The sequence below is a fragment of the Acomys minous genome (assembly GCF_964271855.1).
Source record: "Acomys minous genome assembly, chromosome: 5".
Lineage (NCBI taxonomy): Eukaryota > Metazoa > Chordata > Mammalia > Rodentia > Muridae > Acomys > Acomys minous.
The window spans coordinates 114479344-114497987 of record NC_140494.1 but is presented as its reverse complement, the minus strand read 5'-3'; the positions used below and the strand labels follow the sequence as shown (position 1 = coordinate 114497987).

At 47.3% G+C, this 18644-nt stretch overlaps 1 protein-coding gene and 1 pseudogene across 2 annotated transcripts in view; both read left to right on the top strand.

Annotated features, from left to right (window-relative positions):
• Positions 1-18644, top strand: part of NRG4 (neuregulin 4) — a 211101-nt gene that overhangs the window by 142325 nt on the left and 50132 nt on the right. The gene's annotated exons all lie outside the window — the stretch shown is intronic.
• Positions 17506-18038, top strand: LOC311598691 (large ribosomal subunit protein eL14-like; annotated as a pseudogene). The gene has a single exon. The product of its transcript is annotated as a large ribosomal subunit protein eL14-like (transcript).

Genomic DNA, 18644 nt, shown 5'->3' with positions numbered 1-18644 from the left:
CTTGTGAAAATAACTTTTATTCTCCTGATGTAATTGTTGTTTTCAAGGTTTATAGCCTCTGTCTGCTAACCTAGTCCTGGAAGCTTCTAGCCTCCGTACAAGCTAATGTAGGCCTAGCATGTTTTCAGCCTCTGTGACTTTCTGCTGAATAACATCACCCTTTCTAGCTCTTTCTGAACTCTGGCTGGCTGTTCAGTTCAGCTGTTCTGACTCAAACTGCTCTCCAAGCTGTCTGATTCAAACTGGCTTTTCTCAGCTTCTGACTGAATTGTTCTGCTTGGCCTCAAACTTTGGCAATCTGTTCTAATCTTCTGGCACCTTCTCATTCCCTGGCTTGTTCTGTGTCCACCTGTGTCTGGCTTGTTCTCTCTTCAACCTGTCTCTGTAAAACTGTCCCAGTGAAAACTGCATCTAAGTTCCATGAACTGAACTGCCGCAGACTCAGTTCACTGCACTGCCTCTCAGCTCACTGTCAGCAGGGCTGCCTGAACAGCACTGACCAGAACTCAGAGATCTTCATGCCTCTTTCTGCTGAGTGCTGGGATGCAAGGCATGTACCACCATGCCTGAACCTAAGCTTTTCTTTACCTGAAACTAGCTGTATGCCATGCTAGCCTTGAACTCAGAGATCTACTTACCTCTCTCTCCTGGAATTAAAGAGATATCTGAGCTGGGCATACCTGTGATCCCAGCACTCAGGGAGACAGAGGCAGGCAGATCTCGGTGAGTTCTAGGCCAGTCTGGTCTACAAAGCAAGTCCAGGACAGCCAGGACTGTTATACAGAGAAACCCTGTCTTGGTGCCGGGGTGAGGGACATGCCTGTAGTCCTGCCAGAGTAGTCATATTGATGGGTTAAAATTTCTCTACACTAGCTTGTGTCACCTTGACAAAAAAAAAAAAAAAAAAAGAACCTAACCAGGATATTATCACTATCACCCCCCCACAGGGCCAGGTTAGGTTTGTAAGGCCTAATATCATTGGCACCCTCAAATTCTTGTAAGGTACCACGTTTGCCATTGTTTGTTGTCCCCCATTTAATGTGAGTTAACAGCCTATCTCGTTCACGGCTCTACATCTATATACTCATATCACAGGGCCAACTAATAGCAGTGTTCAACAAATACTGAGCGAGTGAATGAATGAATGAATGAATGAATGAAAGAAAGATGAACAAATGAAGCTGGGCGCAGTGGCATGACACCTGTAATCCCAGAACTCTGGAAGGTAGAGGCCAGCCTGGTCTATAAAGTGAGTCCAGGACAGCCAAGGCTACATGGAGAAACCCTGTTTCAAAAAGAAAAGAAAAGAAAAGAAAAGAAAAGAGCCGGGCGTGGTGGCACACGCCTTTAATCCCAGCACTCGGGAGGCAGAGGCAGGCGGATTGCTGTGAGTTCGAGGCCAGCCTGGTCTACAAAGTGAGTCCAGGACACAGCCAAGGCTAACACAGAGAGACCCTGTCTTGAAAAACCAAAAAAAAAAAAAAAAAAAAAAAAGAAAGAAAGAAAGAAAAGAAAAAAAAAGAAAAAGAAAAGAAAAGAAAGAAAGAAAGAGAAAGACGAGCAATGACTGACTGGAGAGACAACTACATTGTGTGGTAGCAGAGTACACTAGGAGTCACACCAGACCAGCAGCCGTCAGACTTGGCTTCCAACCCTGACTATCATTTCCAGGGTAATCTCTAACAGTAGTACACTCCTTTGAGCTTCAGTGTCCTGCTCTTAAAGGGGCAGTGGTCTCAGGACTCTTTTAAGTTTCCAGAACTAGCAAGCTACAGGAATGGTGTTTCTCTGCAGACCCCAGAGCGATACCTTCCCCTGTTTCCACGTGTACCTCCCAGTGTCCTTCCAGGTTCACCGCCTTTGGTTTGATCACAGAGTAAATATTCCTGTCATTACCACCAAGCCAAACAGTTGACCAATCTGCTTAAGCAATTTAGGAACTAAGAGAAGCTAAGGTGTGTCAGCAAAGACAGGACACCAGCTCTCCTGAAACAACCTGCCCTATTAAAATGACGGGTCAATCTCATGCAAGCCTCTGGACCATTTCCCATCAGCTCTCACCGATGTCCTCAGGGGGACATGCTGTTGTAGAGCAGGAAATGATGCTGAGAGTAGAAACCATGCAAGCCCTTGGCTGGTTAACAGAAGCTCCCTGGGATGGGTTGGGGCCCGCTTGCTCGTGGGTGTGTCAGGCATTCTGGGAATTCATGTCAACCCAAATCACCCCTTCTGCAACTGGAAGGTCTGAATCACAGGCTCTGACAGTTGTTTGGTTTCCTCACCCCCGTTCTCCTGGACTCCTCCTTGCCTCTCCGTAGCCCACTCCTGAGATCAGCACACCCACTGTGGGACTGATGCACAGCTGCAGGCAGAAGGAACTGGTTCACAGTGCTGGCTCTCCCCTACTCTGCTCCCTGGGGCTGCTCTCAGGCACAGACAAGCAGCATGGGGGTCTTACAGGCCTTCCACAGATGACACAGTTATACTCAGAAGAGAAGCCTTTGCTCCCAGAACTCCAGTGGCCCCTCATTACAAAACAACTCGCTCACATTACGCAGTAAGGACTCTCCTCTTCTACTCAGGAAGCCAAAGAGGAAATGTGTGGGAAAAGATCACCCTGCAAGCAAGAACAGCATATTTCTACAAATTCTGTGTAGAGGAATTTTAATTCAGAACATGGCTGTTCTGGCAAGAGATCACATACAAAGACCTTCTAGGTTTACGTGATCTGTCTGGAATGCAGACACGACTTTAATGCTAGGAGACAGAGGCAAGCAGATCTGAGTTCAAGGCCAGCCTGGTATAGACTAAGTTTCAGTCAGGTTAAGGAAAGCTTAGGTTCAGGTGGTACATGCCTTTAATCCCGGCACTCAGGAGACAGAGGCATGCAGATCTCTGAGTTCTTCTAGTCAGTCCTGTTCTGGCAGTTGGGTTGAAAGAAAAAAGAAAAAGAGAAAGAAAGAAAGGAAGGAAGGAAGGAAAGAAAGAAAGAAAGAAAGAAAGAAAGAAAGAAAGAAAGAAAGAAGCTGGACATGGTACTGCATGCTTTTAATTCCAGCACTCAGGGAGTCAGAGGCAGGAGGATCACTGAGTTTGTAGCCAGCCTGGTCTAGAAATTGAGACTAGAATGGCCAAGTCTTCACAGAGAAACCCATCTCAAAAAACAACAAAACAAAACAAAAAATAAAGGAAGAAAGAAAAAAAGTGAGTTGAAAGACAGTGCAATGGAATTGAGTTTGTGGCAGTTCATGGAATTCAGAGGCAGTTTTTTAAAAGTTTATTTATTTATTATTATGTATACAGTACTCTGCCTGCATATACACCCTTAGGTCAGAAGAGAGCATTAGATCACATTATAGATGGTTGCGAGCCACCATGTGGTTGCTGGGAATTGAACTCAGGACCTCTGGAAGAGCAGACACTGTGAGTTCGAGGATCACTGTGAGTTCGAGGCCAGCCTGGCCTACAAAATGAGTCCAGGACAGCAAGGGATACACAGAGAAACCCTGTCTCGAAAAACAAAACAAAACAAACAAAAGCCCAAGATAACAATTATGGAGAATTGAGAGAGATAGCTAGATAAATAGGTAAATCACATCTCATATAAGCACGAGGACCTGCGTTTGGATGCCCAGCACCCATTGAGAAAAGCTGAGTGTGATAGTGTGTATCTGTAATCCTAGCACTGAGGAGGTGGAGACAGGAGGAGCACTGAGGCCTTACCAGCCAGCAAGTCTAGCCAAGTTGTCAAGATACAGAGTCAGTAAGAGAGGTTGTCTCAAAATAACAATAACAGTGATGATGGTGATGGTGATGGTGATGATGACGGTGATGATGATGAGTAGGAGGTGACAGCACACCTGGAGCCAACCTCTGGCCTTCACACATGTGCACATGCATGTATATACCTTTCGGTCAGATGTGGTGATACACACCTTTAATCCCAATACTTGGAAAGCAGACACAGGCAGAGTTCTATGAACTAGAGCCCATCTTAGATCTATCTATCAGGTTATAGGCCAACCAAGGCTACACAGTGAGACCTTGTTTCGAAAAGAAATAAATAAACTATAACAAATTACAAAGGTGTGTCTGTAAGGGTCCCCTGAGGAAGAGAGCAGGAACCTAGAGAGACCACAGGAGAGGCAGAAGTACCTGCCTGCCGGAGTTGGAAACGAGGGAGTAGGGTAGAGTGCCATCATTCAAAGTGTGATCTGCAGAGCTGAGTAGCTCTGCATGCTGGCACTGGTCCATGATGAGATGCGGATGGCAAAAACAAAAAACAAAAACAAAAACAAAACCCCCAGACATTTAGAACATAGCACAGTAGTTGGCCATCTTCATCGCCCTGCAAGAGCTCATGACTGAGTGGGGTGTGGTGGTGCACACGTTTAATCATAGCTAGCACTCAAGGAGGCAGAGGCAGGCAGATCTCTGTGAATTCTAGGCTAGACTGTTCCACAAATCACGTCCAAGACAGCCAAGGATACACAGAGAAACCATGTCTCACAGAAGAAGGAGGAAGAGGAGGAAGAAGAGGAAGAAGAGGAGGAAGAGGAAGAAAAGGAGGGAGTCTTGAGCCTCAGCCTTGGCTGAGGGATACACCCAGCCTTGAACAATCTCCTAGGGAAGGAGAGAAGAAAAGGCCTGACTGTACCCCTACTGTTTAATCCCTTGGCCTCACTTAAGCTGAGAGAAACCAACCAGGAGCAGAGAACCCAGGAAGTCCAGACAAGTAGGCTAGCCTCTAGGACGGAGAAGGGGGGACAGCACATCTAAAAGTACACGGAGATCAAAGATAAAAGCCACGGCTAGTGTCCCAAGGTGCTGATTGGTTTTGTTTTGGTCTTTTGTTTTTGGAGACAGGGGTTCTCTCTGTGTAGCCCTGGCTGTCCTGGAACTCCCTCTGTAGACCGAGCTGGCCTCGAACTCACAAAGATCTACCTGCCTCTGCCTCCCAAGTGCTGGGATTAAAGGTGTGCGCTACCACGCCTCCGGGGCGGTGCTGGTTGTTTTGTAGGTAACAGAACACTAGACCACAGGATGGCAGTGGTGGATAAAGGACAAGTAGGGTTATGGAATTCCTAGCTAGGCCAGCCTGGGCACTCAGGCAGAGTGGTCAGGAAGCAGTGAAAACCTAGGTAATGTGATGTCGGAGGTAAATGACGTAGAAAAAAAGAATGGTGACCAGGAGACAGCCAGTGGAGAGTGGGGGCAAGGTTGTCAGCAGACTGAGTGGCCTATACAGAGGCCAGAAGCCAAATGACATGAACTGAGAAGACAAACAGGAGGCAGGACGGGGGAGTCTGGTCCATTCACAAGATATCTTAGTTTGGGGCTTGAAGTTTTACTGTATTCTGGATTTAACCAAATATGAAATCTGAGCTATACAACTGAGTAGGTCTCAATTACATCACAAACCCAGAGGGGAAAAAAAACTGAAAGGCAAAGCAAACTGGAGGCAGCCGCCTAGGTGACCGAACCACAGCAAAGGCCTGGGCTTTCTCAGTGCTGCTCACCACCCGAAGCTCTTAACATAAATCAGATCCTTAATGCTCCCTGTGCTTCTTCAGAAGAGATGTTGTCATTGTCCCCATGCTATCTGTGAGTAAACTGAGGTACAGAGAAATTAGAGGCACAGCCTGCATTCAGCCAGCTATAACTAGGCTTGGAGCCTAGGCGGTCAGGCCCCAGCATCTGTCCTTGGGGTCAGAGGAGCAAGCCAGACTGGGAATAAAGCTGACACACCAGGTGTCCTGACTGTTTTCCCCATTGAGAGCCCGAGGGCCCAGAAACCGTGGCTGCCCTTCCTTTCAAATCAGGTGTACCGTCATGCCATGCTTGTCTTTGTGTGTGGGGTGGGAGGGGTAGGGGGTGGGGGGATGGGGAGGGAACATGAAAGGCAGAGGACAACCTCCAGTGTTGCTCCTGAGATGTCTACCTGTGTGTTTGTGAGAGGGTCTCTCACTGGAGCTCACTAGTTAGGCCTCCTAGCCCTAGGAATCTCCCTACCTTCCAATACCCTAGTCCCCACCTCCCACCAAACCTGGTGTCTTAGTTAGGCTTTTGATTGCTATGAAGAGACCAGGGCCATGGCAAATTATATATATATATATATATATATATATATATATATATACACACAAATATATGTATGTATATATACACACACACATACATACAACCATGGCAACTCTTTTTTTTTTTTTGAGACAGGGTTTCTCTGTGTAGCCTTTGCTGTCCTGGACTCACTTTGCAGACCAAGCTGCCCTTGAACTCACAGCAATACGCCTGCCTCTGCCTCCTGAGTGCTGGGATTAAAGGCGTGCGCCACCACCGCCCGGCTGGCAACTCTTATAAAGGAAAACATTTCATTGGGGCTGGTTGACAGTTTTAGAGGGTTAGTCCATTATCATCATGGAGGGAAGCATGGCGGCGTGCAGGCAGACATGGTGCTGGGAGGTAGCTGAGAGTTCTACATCTGGATGGCAGACAGGAGGAGATACTGGGCCTGGCTCAAGAATCTGAAACCTCACAGACTATCCAATAGACACACTTCCTCCAACAAGGCCACACCTCCAAAAGTGCCACGCCTTATAAGTTTATGGTGGCCATTTTCATTCAAACCACCACACCTGGTTTGTTTGTTTTAAATAATGTTTATAGGGCCGGGCATGGTGGTGCAGGCCTTTAATCCCAGCACTAGGGAGGCAGAGTCATGTGGATCGCCGTGAGTTCGAGGACAGCCTGGTATACAAAGCGAGTCCAGGACAGCCAGAGATACACAGAGAAACTTGTCTCCAAAACCAAACCAAAACAACAACAAAAGAGTTTGTTTGTTTGTGGGAGAGGGCAATGCAAGCCATGGCATACCTGTAGAGGTCAAGGGTCAACTTGCAGGAGCTGGTTCTCTCCTGCTGTTGTGTGGGTCCCGGAGATCAAACTCAGGTGGCTGGGTTTGGTAGCAAAGAGCCTTTACTGGCTGAGCCATACTGCCAGTCTACGCCTGGCTTTGGTACATGGGTTCTGAGGATCAGACTCGGGTCCACAGGCTATCTTTCCAGCCTCTGTTGAGGAACTTCAATAATTTTCACTTGTATCTTGGATTAGGTAATGAAGACCAAACCCCAAGAAAGAAATGGGGAAGAGAGGCCTGGGTTCAGGTGGCAGAATCCTCCTGTGGCCCCGCTCAAGGCACTGAGCCAAAAGGAGCTTGAAGAAACATGTTTACTCTCCCAGCAGTCCCCCACTTCTGTTTCTTGTTTGTTTCTTTGTTTTTTTTGGGGGGGGGCTTCTGAGACAGGGTTTCTCTGTGTAGACTTGGCTGTCCTGGACTTGCTTTGTAGACCAGGCTGGCCTCGAACTCACAGGGATCCGCCTGCCTCTGCCTCCCAAGTGCTGGGATTAAAAGCATGTGCCCCCAAGCCTGGCTTGTTGGCTTGTTTTTTGAGACAAGGTTTCTTTGTGTAGCCCTGGCTATCCTAGAACTTGCTACTCTGTAGACCAGGCTAACCTTAAATGCAGAGATCCACCAGCCTCTGCCTTGCAAGTACTGGCATTAAAGGCGAGTACCCCCAGTGTTGGTGAAATGCATAGCTCTTAACCCAGGGCAGTCACTGACTTCGTAAAGGTGGCACAAACATTCCACATTTTCACATTTCAACATGGTAATTTGGTATTCTTCCCCAAGTTGGACTGCTCATTTCAGCCAATTGAGGCATGCTCTTCCCGTGTGTGTGTGTGTGTGTGTGTGTGTGTGTGTGTGTGTGTGTGTGTATGTATGGTGTCTATCCATGTGGGTACATGTGTGTATCCAGATGTGCTCCCCTGTGTGACTTCAGATATCATCCATCAGTCTCCACCTTATTTTCTGAGCTAGAGTCTCACACTGAACCTGCAGCTCAACAGCTGGCTAGGCTGCCTGAGCAGTGAGGCCGTGGGATCCTCCTGTCTCCACCTCCCCAGTGCTGGGTTACAGGCAGGGACCGCCATGCTCAGCTTTTTACTTACTGCTGCAGTGCTGGGGCTCCACACATGGGCTCTTGTGCTGGCACAGCAAGTACTCTCTCCAATGGACCACATCTCCAGCCCTTGAAGCATGCTGGTATGTATGTATGTATATATGTATGTGTGTATGTATGTATGTATGTATGTATGTATGTATGTGTATGTATGTATTTTTGTTTTACGAGACAGGGTCTCTCTGTGTAGCCTTGACTGTCTGGGACTCACTTTGTAGACCAGGCTGGAACTCACAGCGAACCATCTGCCTCTGCCTCCCGAGTGCTGGGATTAAAAACATGCACCACCACATCCGGCAGAGCATGCTGTTCTTGACCCAGACACATGCTCACTGTTGAAACTAAATAAATAGAAAGATAGACAGCAGGGCACTACGTCCCCTGTCCTCTCCGTTTAGCAGCCAAGGTGACAGCTGTGCTGTCGTGCAAATTGAGTCCTGAGTTTAACAGCCTTGCCAGAATAAGGGCTCTGAGCTAAAACAAAAGCACGTGAAACGCACACTCCCCTGCACAAGAAAAGGAGGGTGTTCAGCTGTCCTTATAAGTACTTCCCTGTCTCACTAATTCACGCGCAGTCGTGATGATGGTCACCACTCAGGAGGGTATTCTGGGCCAGGCAGTGTGCTGATTTGTCACACCTGTCTTAGTTAATAATCCCTGCTACACATCAGGACGCCAAGGCTGTGAACTGTTGCGTATTTTACACCGTGTGTGTGCTGAGCCCGTATTTGACCCCGGATCCCACGCATGCCCTTGGCTATTATATAGACTCTAGGGTTGCATCTCTAGGTGGTGGCGCACGCCTTTAATGCCAGCACTTGGGAAGCAGAGGCAGGTTGATCTCTGAGTTCGAGGCCAGCCTGGTCTATAGTGTAAGTTCCAGGACAGCCAGGGCTACACAGAGAAACTCTGTCTTGGGGGCAAAAAAAAAAGCTACAGTCAGCTCCACAAAATTAGGGTGTTGTGATTCAACTACTTCTACAACTGGTGTCTGTGAGTTTGGAAAAATTCTACTTATACAATCCATTGAGATTAGATTAGATTGAGACTGAGAACAGTGAAAACCGAAAAACCAATGATCTCTGACAAACTTAAGCCACATGATGCCACTCTCCAGAGATGAGGCAGCATGTGGCTTTCTTGTGAATATCTTTTGCTGGAAGACCATGAGCTAATAATTAGCCTGTAGCCAGCAGTGCCTCTTCCTCGGGACACACACACACACACACACACACACACACACACACACACACACACACACACAGAGTAGGGCATCGTTGAACTAAGAAAAGGAATTGGAGTCCCTCATGGAATTGGCCCAACCTAGCCTCTTCTCCTACAGGCACCTCCTGGGTGATAAAACTAAGCCAGACCCAGGCTGCACATCTTATGGGACCACTAACAGCTCCAGCCATCTGTGAAAAGGAAGCAGAGGATAACATCTGTTTAACCAGAAGACCGTCTGGGATGTGGCTTGGGGCTGCGTGTACAGATGGCGTGCTGGAGCTCCGAGACTGGGAGGAGTGTCCACGTTAGGAGCCGGACTTAGGCTGTATCTCCATATTGCCTGCTGCTTAGGGAGTCTTTGAAAACAGCAGACAACCAGTCGAAAAGTCAAGCTGGACCCTTGCAATGGTGGAGGGGGCCAGGCGGGGCTGTGTCGCGCTGACTCATATCTGAGGACAGCGCTGTAGGCCTGCAGGCCACCTTGGGCAAGCCTTTCATACGCAAACACACCCATGCCTGCAGAAACAAAGGTGGAGGAAAGTTCTTTTGGCTTGGAGCACTGCCCTCGAAGCTGCCCTTAGAGCTTCCTCTGAAAAGGAAGGGCTGTTGGCTCTGCTTGCCGTGTATGAAGGGTGGGTATTTGCTATGTTTGGAGCATGTAGAGAGAGCGTTCCTGGCAGACAGCTAGCCTGAACCCTCGGACATTGCTTGCTTTTACTGGAGGACCAGTTTCGGAGTCCTTGGTTTTCATCCTGGTCTAGCTATTTTCTAGCTCTGTGCTCTTTAAGAAGCTGCTTGGCTGAGCGTGGTGGCGCACGCCTTTAATCCCAGCACTGGGGAGGCAGAGGCAGGCAGAGCACTGTGAGTTCGAGGCCAGCCTGGTCTACAAAGTGAGTCCAGGATAGTCAAGACTACACAGAGAAACCTTGTCTCGAAAAACGAATAAAGAAAGAAAGAAAGAAAGAAAGAAAGAAAGGCACTGCCCTTAATTCCAGCACTTGGGAGGCAGAGGCAGGCGGATCTCTATGAGTTAGAGGCCGGCCTGGTCTACAGAGCAAGTTCCAGGACAGCCAGGGCTGTTACACAGAAAAACTCTGTCTCAAAACAAAACAAAAACAAAAAGACAACAACAGCCGGGCGTGGTGGCGCATGCCTTTAATCCCAGCACTCGGGAGGCAAAGGCAGGCGGATCGCTGTGAGTTCGAGGCCAGCCTGGTCTACAAAGCGAATCCAGGATAGCCAAGGCTAACACAGAGAGACCCTGTCTCGAAAAACAAAAAACAAACAAACAAACAAAAAAGACAACAACAACAACAACAAAAAGAAAGACACCAGTGGTGGTGCATGCCTGTAATCCTAGCACTCAGGAGGCAGAGGCAGGCAGATCTCTGTGAGTTCCAGGCCAGCCTGTTCTACAAAGCGAGTCCAGGTCAGCCAGGGCTACAGAGGAAAACCCTGTTGAAAAACCAAAAGAAAAGAAAAAAGAAAGAAAGAGGGGCTGGAGAGATGGCTCAGTAGCTAAGAACACTGTTGTTCCAAAGGTCCTGAGTTCAATTCTCAGCAACCACATGGTGGCTCACAACCACCTACAATGTGATCTGATGCCCTCTTCTGGCCTGTAGGAGTACAAGCAGGCAGAACACTGTATACAAAATAAATAAATGAAAGAAAGAAAGAAAGAAAGAAAGAAAGAAAGAAAGAAAGAAAAAAAGAAAGAAAGAAAGAAAGAAAATGAAAGAGAGAAAGAAAGAATGAAAGAAAGAAAAAAGCACTGCTACTCTGGTACGATGTGCAGGGATGCTGACCTCCTGAAGTGACAAGCCGCTTTCCAAAGTGGCCACACCAACTCACACCAAAGCATGAGTGTGAGCGGCCTCGGGGTCTGCATACTCTAGGGTGTCACACAGCAATGAAAAAAAAAAAAAAACCAGCCTAGCAAGAAATATAAACCTTAGCAATGATAGTAAGTAAAAAAGGCCAATTCCACAAGGAAGAAGAAGACAGATTTCCTCATAAAGGCCGGGAAACAGCTGGGGGAAAGTCATGGGTATGCTATTAGGTTAGACAAAGACTACACAAACAAACAAAACTATCAAGAGGAAGTCAAGGCGGGAGCGGGACATGCCCCCCCCCCTCACGGCAGAAGGCCTAGTTCCACGTGAACGCTTTTCATTTCTCTTGATGCAAAAGACTTTTCAAAGTACCTGAGAGGTGGAAGCAACCTGGGCGTCCACTGAGGGAGGAGTGAGCCAAAGGTGGCCATCTACACCACGGGATATTATCTGACCATAAAAGGGAAGAAGACTGTGACACATGCCACAGTAAGGACAGACCTGGAGGATACCACACTAAGTGTCTTTGCAGAAAGCCACATCCTGTATGATTCACCTTATCTGAGATGTTCAGTCAAACACAGAAAAACAATAGACTGTCTGGCAGGTCAGGGAAGAGGACTCCAGAGCGTTTAGTAGGTAGTTTCAGTTTTGCACGGCGAAGACCCTTCTAGAAACGGCTTGCATAGCACTTTTAGTATATTTTATATGCTTGGACTTCACACTTTCCAATTTCATGCACTTACTTGTGTACATGGTGGGGGCGGGGCGGGCTGATTGTATGTGGTGTGGGCATGCATGTAGAGGCCCAAGGCCAGTGCAAGGTGTCTGAGACAGGGTCGCTCTTGAAACCGGATACTCATCAGTTTGCCTAGGCTGGCTGACCAATGAGCTTGAGGGATCTGTCTGGCTCCACCCTCTGCCATCACCTCTGCCCACCGCCCCCCCCATCCCATGCCCCAAGGCTGAGGTTACACGCATGGGCTGCCATACTTTCCTTTTTACATGTGTTCTGGGGATGCCAATTCAGGTCCTGATGCTGGTTTTAGTAGGCCCTTTACTGAGCCATCTTCCACCCCAGCTCCTCAAGTTACAGGAAAATACCCAGGATGATCACCTTCCAACACAGGAAGTTCACCCCTGCTCATAGTTCTGTTGTATGTTTCAATCAGGAAGCCTCACGGCCGTCAGGAAACACAAGAGAGACAGGGAGGAGAAAGCAGGGTCCCTATCTCTCGTTCAAGGGTCTACTAATTGTGGGAAGCTTCCTCCGCTGCCTTCCCCCATCTTAGATTCCGTATTTCCCAATGGCACCACAGACTCGGGACCAGGTCTTTAACACATGGACCTGTGGGAAACATTCAAACCTATGGCCATCCTCACGCCATCACAGGAAATACTTAAATGTGCCTGCATGAAGCAAAAGTGAGATTCCATCATAGACTGTGCAATTACATAAAGCCTCTTCTCTATTAGTAAGGAGGAAAAAATAGTCACTCTCAAAATCCTCTGTTGGAAAATTATAAACCACTTAAAAATTTTCAGGAAAGCTGAAAACATCATCTCTAAGAACTCTTTTCCTCATGTCATTTTCCTAAAGCTCCGATTTAAAGAACCCTCCGGGGCTGCAGCTATACCGTGGTGGCTGAGTGTAGACTTTAACACGTTCCGTTCTCAGCAGCAAGCAAACAAATGCACAGCCCTTCCGAGAACTGTTGTACATAGAACCTACACCACAAAAAAAAAAACCCTGTTGCAATTACAGTGAGATTTCTGGCACCAGAAGACACAAAGTTTGCTCCCTAGTTTGGGCAGGAGTTGGCTTGAGGAGCTGAGTTTGGGTCCTCGGTGTCCACAAAAAAAAGCTAGTGAAGGTGACACATGTCTACAATACCACCACCGGAGCAGTGGCATTTTCTCCAGAGCTGGTAGATGTTTGGTGCACAGCCTTAGTCTCCAAGTCTATGGCCATGGCAGGCACCGCTAATCAATCCCAGCATAGTACAACAGTAGCCTATGGCCATGGCAGGCATTGTTAATCAATCACAACATAGCGCACCAGTAAGCCTGGTCTTACCGTAAGAAGCCTTTGTAGCATGGTTCTCTATGCAGCCACCCCATCAGAGTACAAGATGAACCCTATTTACAGCCTCTGTGTTTTAGTCAGCAGTCTCTAGAGCAGTGGGCAGTGACCCCCTTGCAGGTCACATATTGGATAGCCTGTACGTCAGATATTCACATTACAACTCATAACAGTAGCAAAACCACAGTTATGAAACAGCAACAAAATGATTTTATGATTGGGGGGGAGGGTGGTCACCACAACATGAGGAACTGTGTTAAAGGGTTGCAGCAATAGGAAGGTTGAAAACCACTAGACTAGAGGAGCAGAACTGATAGAATTTATACACACATAATTATTCTGTATATATTTATGCATACACATCACACATATATAATATATGTGTGTATATAATATGTTGTTGGGAACAAACAAATGAGACTTATCCTAAGCATTGCCATTTTGTTCTCAGACTCCATTTTGATCACACGGTGAAATTAAGGTCAAGTTCTTGGGCTCTAGGGGAGTATTCCAGACGGCTAGCTGATTTCCTCCTTATTCTTCTTTTGTTCCCCAAAACATAATGATTGTTCCTAACCAATTGTGATTGATGAAAAATTGTGACTGTAACTTGGCACAGATGTTTGTGGATTTCGGGCTTGAAAACCTTGTAACATCCTGGCTTAGGTCGCAGCGCAGCTCCGGAGTCTGTTCTATGGCCCTGATTTGTCAGCAGCGGCCTGAGTACAATACATTTTTGTCATCTGCTTAAATACTTGCTAAGATGAACATTGGAAGACTCAGACAGCTTCCAAGTCTGTGCTGTTGCCACTGACTGGTCGGTTTTTGTTTGTTTTTCTTTGTTGTTGTTTGGGTTTTTGAGACAAGGTTTCTCTGTGTAGCCCTGGCTGTCCTGGACTCACTTTATAAACCAGGCTGGCCTTGAACTAAGAGAGATCCGTCTGCCTGTGCCTCCCTGAGTGCTGGGATTACAGGTGTGCGCCACTGCACCAGCGACTGGTCAGTTTTTGCTGCCTAATTCAAATAAAGATCTTGCTTCGCTGGACTCTTGTGACTGGGTTGTTTTGGATTTTTAGAGGCAGCAACCTACATCATCTATATGTATACAAGAAGGACATTTACTAGAGTGGCTTACAGGCTGTGGTTTGGCTACTCCAACAGTGCTGTGTCCTGACAGAAAGCCCAAGAATCTGGAAGTTGCTCAGTCCTTGAGAGTGGATGTCTCAGCTAGTCTTCAGTATACATTGGAATCCCAAAGAAGTAGGTTATAAAACCAGGAAGGAATGCCTCTGCAGCAGGATAGATGAACGTGCCAGCAAGATCAAGAGCAAGCAGGCAAAGAAGCTAAAGTTTCCTTCTTTTCTGTCCTTTTATATAAACTGCCACCAGAAGGTGTGGCCCAGATTTACTGTGGGCCTTATGAACTCAAACGATCTGGCTTTAGAGTAGGTCTTCCCTTCTCAAATGATCCAAAGAAAAATCTCTCACGGGTGTGCCAGCTGCTTGGGTTTTAGTTGATTCCAAGTCAGGTTAACAGCCGAGAGCATCCCAGCACTCTGCTGGCACAGATGCAGCTGACTTACTCAAGGTCACACAACATCTACCTTCATGTCTTCTAAGCGCCAGTCCCCCTGAGTCCAGATAGAGCCTGAGCCAGGAACATGGCCTGTCACAGTTTCAGTCAGCTTTCTGGTACCTATAAGACGGCCCCTCCTTATAGGAAGCTATGGCTGATAACGCTTGCACAGAACACTGCAGTTCTAACAGAGACTCTTGCTGTCACCGGAATGCCAACCATGCTTTTCCGGTGAGCAGAACTCAGTCTCCATGATGCAGTCTGTCTGTGGTGCCCTCTGTCCTTCCAGTCAGGATTGCTGCTGCTGCTGCTGCTGCTGCTGCTGCTGCTGCTGCTGAGGCCTTCCATGGGGAAGGGATGAAGCAGCCATGAAGTTCTTCTGGCATTTTCCCTACTCTAGCGCTTTTCAGAATATACACGAGCACCATCAAGCCTGGGGCAGGAACCTCCCCACAAACTACACGTTCCTTTGCCAACTTGGGGCAGTTTTCTTTCTTTCTTTCCTTTTTGTTGTTGTTGTTTTGTTTTGTTTTGAGACAGAGTTCCTCTGTGTAGTTTTGCCTGTCCTGGAACTCCCTTTGTAGACTAGGCTGGCTTTGAACTCACAGGGAGCCACCCGCCTCTGGCTCTTGAGTGCTGGGATTACAGGCTGGTGCCTCAGCATCCAGCCTCTGAAGCAGTTTTCATGTTATCCTCTAAGTGGACTCTTCCCATCATCCCCATCCATGAATGATCACAGGAGTTTTCTTCAGGCAAACGTACAGAGTCCAAATTGTTGGACAAATGAAAAGAGATAAAACTGCCGGGATCCACACCTTTGATGCCAGCACTCGGGAGGCAGAGGCAGGCAGATCGCTGTGAGTTCAAGGCCAGCCTGGTCTACAAAGTGAGTCCAGGACAGCCAAGGCTACACAAAGAAACCCTGTCTTAAAAAGCCAAACAAAACCAACCAACCAACTAAACAAACAAACAAAAAACTGTTGGAATCTGGCCCAGTGTAGTGGTGCACGCCTTTAATCCCAGCACTCAGAAGGCAGAGGCAGACAGATCTCTATGAGTTCGAGGCCAGCCTGGTCTACAAAGAGAGTTCCAGGACAGCCAAGGCTACACAGAGAAGCCCTGTCTTGGAAAAAAAAATTGCCGGAATTTGTAAAGCACTTTGTGTGTAGTAGCTGTTAAGGCTGAAGAGAAATTCCAGTGCATTCTGAGACTGCCTTAATGAGGCTGCTACCCAGAGCTGGGTATGGCCAACAGCAGCCAATACCTTCAGTCCCCCCAAACCAGCAGCCTCTGAATGGGTGCAGGCTAGGATCCTGTTCCTCCCTGAAATAATGGGAGAACACCTCACAAACCGCTGCCTAGATTCAGCTTAACACCAAGTGGGCCAGCCTCTCTTCAGAACGGAAGCAGCATTCCTCTGTTGAGAGCCACACCCCACACCCCATACACACACAGAGGAAGGCTTGGGATGGAACTGGTCTGGCTTCATTCTTTGCACGAGAGGAAGTAGGGCTCAGGTGACACTGGCCACAAGTATTTAGGTAGTCAGAGCCCCCTGGTGTGTGTCCAAGCTCTTCTTCAACAGCCATGTCAAAGTCAGTGGGTCTTATTCAGGTGCCCCCAGGAAAGGCCAATACTACATAGCATGAAGGCGCATAGAACTTGAATGCCAGCCTGTTGGAAATACTCTGTTGCTGGTGACTAAAAAAAAAAAAAAAAAGAGAGAAAAAGAAAGAAAGAAAGAAAAGAAGAAAGAAAGAAAGAAAGAAAGAAAAGAACAACTTTACCACTGGAGAAAGAGACTTGGAACAGACAAACCTGCTCTATGCTGGCATGGAACCTTGTAGGTGTTTCCTCTTTTCTGTCCTCATAAGAAATAAGGTGGGGGGGGGGTGCTGGAGAGATGGCTGAGTGGTTAAGAGCACTGCCTGCTCTTTGTAAAGGACTCGGGTTCAATTCCTAGCACCCACATGGCAGCTCACAACTGTCTGTAACTCCAAGATCTGACACCCTCACACCAACACACATAAGTTAAAATTAAATTAAAAAAGAAAGAAAGAAAGAAAAGAAATGAGGCAGGGGCAGGAGAGATGGCCAGTGGTTATTAGTCCTGAGGCCTGGGTGTTTCTGCCTAACATTCTATTAGATCAACCCCCCCTCCCCCAGGCCAAAAGAGACAATCTACATCCATAGAAATTCATAAGGACCTCCAGTTTAGGTTAGAATATATCTGGACACTTTCAGGAAGACCCCAGGTAGGCAAATACTTTTGCAGATAGGTGTGGGAGACTTAATCTTATTTTACATGTATGTATGTGCTTGAGTGTATGTATGTGTATATGTGTGTGTGTATGTACACACACACACACACACACACACACACACACACACACACACACACACACACACACATCATGTGGGTGCAGTGCCTGCAACAGCCAGAAGGGGGCATCAGATCCTCTGGAACTGGAGTTAATAGACAGAGGTGACCCACCATACCGTGCTGAGAACTGAACCCTGGTCCTCTGCAAGAGCAGCAGGTGCTCTAGTATTGTAGCCATCCTTCTGGCTCTGAGTCCTGATTTTTGTAATCCTCTTAGAAGAATAAAATGTTCTTGAGCCACCAGACGGTGGCTATTTTCAGGGAATTATTCTATAATCAGCTATCACGTCCAGCTCTCTGACCTATATCTTTCAGAAAAGAAGCTTTGTGTTTTATGTTTGAAACAAAATATTTTTAAAAGGTATACTGTTGCTTCTCGCTGACATGGTGTCCAGGCCTTTTGTGGAGGTTGGCCAGGTGGCCTACATTTTCTTTGGGCCTCATGCTGGAAAGCTGGTCTGGATTGTAGCTGGTATTGATCAGAAGAGGGCTCTGGTGGATGGACCCTGCACTCCGGTGAGGAGGCAGGCCATGTCTTCTTCCAAAGACATGCAGCTCACTGACTTCGCCCTCAAGTTCCCACACGGGGCGTGTCAGAAGTATGTTCGCAAAGCTTGGGAGAAGGCAGATAGCAATACAGGATGGGCAGCCATAAGATGGGCCGAGAAGATGGATGCCTGAGAAAGCAGTCAAGATGACAGATTTGATGGTTTCCAAGTTATGAAGGCAAAGAAAACAAGAAACAGAATAATTAAGATGGAAAGTCAAGAAGTTTCAAAGAGCCGATATCCTGAAAGCTTCTCCCAAAAAAGCACTTGTTGCTAAGGCTGCCATTGAAGCTGCAGCTGCAGCTACTGTTAAAGCTAAGGTCTCAGCCAAGAAGGCAACAGGACCAGGCAAGAAGGCTGCGGCTTAGAAGACCCCTGGCCAGAAGGTAATGCCCCCCACGCCGCACCCCAGACAAAGGGTCAAAAGGCCCCAGCCCAGAAAGAACTGCTCCAAAGGCAGCTGGCAAGAAAGTGTGAGGCTATACGGGGAATAAAGCTTCTTGTTCTTGTTCTTGTTCTTGTTCTTGTTCTTGTTCTTGTTCTTGTTCTTGTTCTTGTTCTTGTTCTTGTTCTTGTTCTTGTTCTTGTTCTTGTTCTTGTTCTTGTTCTTGTTCTTGTTCTTCTTCTTGTTCTTCTTGTTCTTCTTGTTCTTGTTCTTCTTGTTCTTGTTCTTCTTCTTGTTCTTCTTGTTCTTCTTGTTCTTGTTCTTGTTCTTCTTCTTCTTCTTCTTCTTCTTCTTGTTCTTCTTCTTCTTCTTCATTGTTGTTTTTGAGACAGGGTTTCTCTGTGTAGCCTTGGCTATGCCTGTCCTGGACTTGTAGACCAGGCTGGCCTCAAACTCTCAGCGATCTGCCTGTCTCTGCCCCCAAGTGCTGGGATTAAAGGAGTGTGGCACTACCGCCCAGCTGCTTCTTTTTGACACATTGGCAAATGTCATGTGTGGACTCTGACCTTGTCACTGAGCGGGGATTGTA